Genomic DNA, 6,000 nt, shown 5'->3' on the forward strand with positions numbered 1-6,000 from the left:
ATCAATGTATCTTTCTACGTATCAACTATCTATCATCTACCAATCTCTCAACTGTCTATCTACCTACCTAACTGCCTAACTATCTTTGTAAGATTCATGCCTCTCTTCCTATAAGATTCATTGGACAGTCATACTTGTTAACGTATGACAGTCATGCTGCCTCCCCTGAGAGCCCGTAGGTTCTGTTGGGACATGAACTGTGTCTGTGGTGGGCACCACTGCTCCCTGGGGTCTAGCCGAGGAGGTAGCATATGCAAGGGATGAGTGAAACGCCCAGAGTCTAAGAGACCCCCAAAAACGAACCACCAGAGTCCAGAGTCAAAGCTAAGCAGCAAGGGTCATTTATTGCAGGTTCGAACCTGGACCTCTGCGCCCCCATTGCCGGTGACGCCAAGAGGCCCTGAGAGAGGTTTTTACACCCCTTTTATAGACAGGTACAAACAAGTCATGGGGAAATCAGGAATTTTCCACAGTTACAGAGCTGCGATTGGTTGGTGTTTAAAGTTGGACACTTAACAGTATTCGATTGGTTCCTGCCTTTAGGTCAGACCACAACCGGGGGTACGGGTATCACAATGATTGATCAGGAATACACAGATGTGCCAAGCAACAATGATTGATCAGGAGTACACGGATGTGCCAAGTAACAATGGTTGATCAAGAATATACGGATGTGATGGGGCGCCTGGGTGGCGCAGTCGGTTAAGCGTCCGACTTCAGCCAGGTCACGATCTCGCAGTCCGTGAGTTCGAGCCCCGCGTCGGGCTCTGGGCTGATGGCTCAGAGCCTGGAGCCTGTTTCCGATTCTGTGTCTCCCTCTCTCTCTGCCCCTCGCCCGTTCATGCTCTGTCTCTCTCTGTCCCAAAAATAAATAAACGTTGAAAAAAAAATTAAAAAAAAAAAAAAAAGAATATACGGATGTGCCAGGCAATAATGATTGATCAGGAATACATGGGCGCGCCAAGCAATTGTACAGAAGCGGAACAAGCTGGTTAAGCTTGGTTAGGTTTCAGTTTCCCATAACTTAAGCTTTTAAGTTTCAATTTTCTCAGGCCTCTCATGAGTAAATATTTGTTCAATGAGTACATGGTCCTCTCTGAGAGCAGATACCTGTTACCGTTGGTTATCAATTTCCTGGGATTCTGACTCTGCGAGTCAGTCACCTCTCACAGTCACAAAGCACGTGCCTCCCCCCACGGGATCCCATCACAATCGCTCCGATATTTGCAATGTGGCATTGCACATCCCTATCTCTACAGACCCACCTCGATGCTTCTTCTTTCACTCAGGAAATGCACATGAATTTGAGTGCCGGTACCATGTGAAATAGTTCACATTTGCTCTTTTTCTTTAAATTGTTCAGCAAAGTGTGTACTTGATCATTACTAATGGTGTATTTGCATTCACCTCGCAGCTCATCTTGACCCATCGGCCTGCTGAGACCTAAAAATTGAGGGCAGCTGCTCTAGACCTGTGCTTTCAAACCACTATGCATACAAATCACCCGGGGTTTTTGTTAAAATGCAGATTCTAACTCAGTAAACCTAGAGTGGGGCCTGAAAGTCAGCATTTCTAACACACATACCCCAAGAACCTGCCCCTCCTCTGGTCCATGGACCACACTTTGAGCTGGAAGGATATGATTACTGCTCATCCAACCGACTGAAATAAAGCTTAAAAAGTGTACAGCCTAACAAAATATTTACATCTGTCTTAAAGATTTTTTTCTTTTTCACACTTTTGTATTGTTTACTTTTTTTCTCTCCTCATTTCATACACATCTAGCCATGGAAAGTAAGTTTGGCACAAATGTTTTTAACAATAAAAATAATTTCTAACTAAGTAATTTTTATTGCTTCCAACAATGCTGCAATGAAATGGACATGTCTCCCTGTGCAAACCAGCAAGATTTGCTCTGGGCTTACACCCTGCAGTAGAATCCCTCCTTCGTGGCAGAGCTACATCGCCAACTTCATGCAGCATGGCCAACCTGCTCTACTGAGCCGTTTACCAAGCTGCAAACCTGACGGCGACATATGTAGGATTCTCTTTGCTCATGAAGTTCCCGCATGGGAAACTTAAACATAAAATTCATGAGAACCGTTTTTATCTTTGGGGAGAGAGGGGATGGGATCACAGTAAGGTAGCCAAGAGTCTTCACCTTCTCTGTAATTTATGATTTGAAGAAAAAAGAAGAAAAGATAAAATGTTAATATTTTAAAATACTGGGTGATGGCTAAGTATCAGTTTCTTATATTATTCTCTGTACTTTTCTGTCAGTTTCAAATAGTCCAGAATTTTTGACAGCTTTATTGAAGTGTAATTTATATACCAAAAACAAAAACAAAAACAAAACCCCTGCACATATTTCATGCACTATTTCATGAGTTTGGGCATATGCAAACATTCAGGATACCATCGCCACAATAAAGACAACGGACGTATCTATCGCCTCCAAAAGTTTCCTTGTGTCCCTTTGTTTTTGTTTTGTTTTTTTAATAGAACTCTAGAATGTATTCATCTTGCATAATTAAAACTTTATTGGACAACAGCTGTCCATTTCTCCCACCCTCCAGCTCCGGCAACCACTATTACATTCTCTGCCTGTATGAGTTTGACTATGTTAGATCCCTCACATAAGTAGAATCATGAGGTATTTGTCCTTCTATGACTGGCTTATTTTACTCAGCATAATGTCCTCCAGGTTCATCTATGTTGCCACAAATGGCAGGATTTCTTTCTTTTTTGAGCCTGAATAACAGTCTATTGAATACATATACTACATTTTCTTTATCCATCCGTGTGTCAGTGGACACTTGAGTTGTTTCCATGTCTTGGCTATTGTGAATAATGCTGCGATGAATGTAGGACTGCAGATATTTCTTCCAGAGTCTGATTTCCCTTGGATTTATGCCCAGAAGGGGGATCGCTGGATCATACGGTAGTTCTAATTTTAACTTCTCAAGGAATCTGCACACTGTTTTCCACAGCTGCTGTACCATTTTTCTGGGATATGACACCAAAACCATAGGTAACAAAAGCAAAAATAGACAAGTGGGACGATATTAAACTAAAAGGCTTCTGCACAGAAAAAAATCAACAAAATGGAAAGTCAACCTACTGAATGGGAATAAATATTTGCAAAACCATATGTGTAATAAAGAATCAATTTCCAGGGGTGCCTGGGTGGCTCAGTCGGTTAAGTGTCCAACTTCGGCTCAGGTCATGATCTTACAGTCTGTGAGTTCGAGCCCTGCCTCAGGCTCTGTGCTGACAGCTCGGAGCCCAGAGCCTGTTTCAGATTCTGTGTCTCCCTCTCTCTCTGACCCTCCCCCGTTCAAGGTCTGTCTCTCTCTGTCTCAAAAATAAATAAACGTTAAAAAAAAATGTTAAAAAAAAAAAGAATTGATTTCCAAAATATATGAAGAACACCAACAACTCAATAATAAAAAAATAATAACTGGATCAAATATTCTATAATATCTTTAAAAGCCTATAACCATTACCATACTGTAAGTGACATCTTCTTGTTCTTTTGTTTTTGATCAAATTCCCGTGGTGAAATGAGAAACAAAGGGAAGGAAGAGGCCACAGAAAAACATGAAATATGAAAATTTTACAAGCAAAATAAATTCTATTATCCTTCGGATTTTTACATTTACATTCAATATTTGGGGGGAGGGATTATCTCATATATTTTAGATTTTCTGTTCCCTAAAAACTTACAAGTTCTTTACTCTAGAATGAAAGGAAAAAAAAAATCAAGAGAGTGGATCCTTTCACAAAGTGCCTTAATCTGGGAATTTTTCTAGAAGGAAATAAAATCGAACCCAAAAGAGGAAGGTGTCTCCTGGCAAACACCATATTTCGAACACATCCTTGGTGCGAAGCTCTAATTATGTTATCACTGACTTGCCCTTGGTTCTAAGGGGAAAACTGATTTAATTCTGAGACTCTGAAGTTTACTAGCAAGTGACTCACCTTTCTTAATTCCTTCTGCATATTTCTCCCTTTTTACTTCCTATCCCTAAACTTAGAAAACTGTTTTCTTTTACCTATTTTAAATTCACTAGAGAACAAACTGTGTTTTAGAATAAATTGTTCTAGAGAATGGAACATCTAGAAGTCACATTATATATTCTCGCACTGAACTAAAAAACCCACAAATGAAAGGAAACTGAAATAGCTCCTATTTAGAAGCAATGAGTCACTTTTCCAGCTTTCACTGCTTCACCCGGTATAGGAACACCCTTTCTTCTATGATATCTGCCTTCCAGTAATCTACGAGCACAGTGTAGTTAGCAGAGTTGTAGCTGGGGAACACACGAAGAATTTTCCTGCTACATCCACAATATGTCACTTCATCTTCTCCACATTTCTCTTTAACTTAAAATTGTTCATCCTGATTTCTAAGCATTAGAAATCCAATTACGTCTGCGTTTAAACTTTGGGAAATCGTTCCCTTGATGTTTTAGAATTTGAAATGGTCTAAAGAGTCAAAAAGGTCATCAGTGAGCACAATCAGAATCCATTAAACCGTAAAGACATATTCTAATGCAAAAGTAATTTTAAAAATCACATCTGAGGATCAAATTAAATGTTTATTTTCCATTTAATTCCAAACTTTCAATGATATAACCCTCTTGGGCCAATTTCGCACTCTTGGTTATACAGTAAGTTAAGCCTTCTGGACGCACTAGTTTTCTTTGCTTTTCATGTAGCTTATTATTCATCGCCATCCTGCTCTTCCTTTCTACTCATTTATCCATATGGAAAATGTGTTGACATAAAAAAAATTGTATTATGGAAGAAAAATCTTTGCACGATTCCTTCTTCTCCTGCAGCTATGAGAGGTACATGTTCTATTGTTACACTCCATTTCTCATATGTTCACTCATTGCCTAGGAAACCCCCAGATTATATTTCTTCATTCTGAAGTATCAGAGCCTCTGTTTCCATTAAAAATTCACAAATGCGGGTGCTCCTGGGTGGCTCAGTTGGTTAAGCGACCGGCTCTTCACTTGGGCTCAGGTCATGATCTCACAGTTTGTGGGTTCAAGTCCCACAGAGGGCTCTGCAACAGCAATATGGAGCCTGCTTGGGATTCTCTCTCCGCCCCCCCCGTCTCTGCCCCTCCCCCACTTGTGTGTGCACACTTTCTTTCTCTCTCTCTTTCAAAACAAATAAACTTTTTAAAAAATTTCACAAATACAGACTGAGTTATAACACTAGTAGAGTAGATTCGAGAAAATTAATAAATTAGATCATGGAGTCATAAGCTGTCCTAAAAAAAGCCTGCAACTTGTTACTCCCTTTTCTTTTTGATTTGTTTTGGCAGCTTTTCATTCCCTCTCCTCTGTACAGAAGTCTCCCCATCGCCACCAGCATTCCAGTTGGACCTCAGGAGCCTAAAGGTATGAGAAATACTTCTTCCTTTCCCAGTATGAGAAATACCTCTCAGCACTCAATGTCAGCCATTGTCTTCCACTGTACTTCGTACCCTGTTTGTCACTAAATAAAATCTGTGATGTTGCCCTCATATTCTTGACATCTGAATACTATATAGAAAACATGCCCTGCATCAGGCATTCAGAAAAGAAAACATCACGAAAGCTGCAGCCCTCCAAGTATGTTTGGGTGACTCTTTAATTCACAGCTTTCGAGCTTTCAGATGGAGAGAATGCAGTGCAGCAATGAGAGCATGGGTGGGGGACCAAGAAGGATCTGGATTCAAACCCAGTCTGCACCTAATTTTTTGACCTTGAGAAAGTCATTTACCTTCTTGGGTCCTCTCTATTAACTGAAGATGACTAAATGAGAGGGGATAGGAAAAATAGCCAGCATGTACTAGACACATAAGCCACATTCTATTGCCTTCATGCCTCCATAATGTACTTTATAAGAACGTGTAAATAGTGTTTCCTTTTTTCTCATTACCCACAACTCTCGTTTCTTCAGTTGCCCTATTCCCCAAAGGCTTTCTATTCACTGTGAAGGCAC

The 6,000-nt window shown here is 40.3% G+C and overlaps 1 long non-coding RNA gene across 1 annotated transcript in view; it reads left to right on the top strand.

Moving 5' to 3' along the window:
* LOC124507733 (uncharacterized) overlaps positions 1-5,409 on the top strand; it is a 283,917-nt gene extending 278,508 nt beyond the window's left edge. Inside the window, exon 5 of the long non-coding RNA XR_006961116.1 lies at positions 5,339-5,409. This is a non-coding gene — a long non-coding RNA (uncharacterized LOC124507733). The remainder of the gene's footprint in view (positions 1-5,338) is intronic.
* Positions 5,410-6,000: the final 591 nt, after the last annotated feature.

Source organism: Lynx rufus, unplaced genomic scaffold, assembly GCF_022079265.1.
Source record: "Lynx rufus isolate CCGP_SWC_20201006 ecotype Redwood Valley unplaced genomic scaffold, mLynRuf1.p SCAF_12, whole genome shotgun sequence".
Taxonomy (NCBI): domain Eukaryota; kingdom Metazoa; phylum Chordata; class Mammalia; order Carnivora; family Felidae; genus Lynx; species Lynx rufus.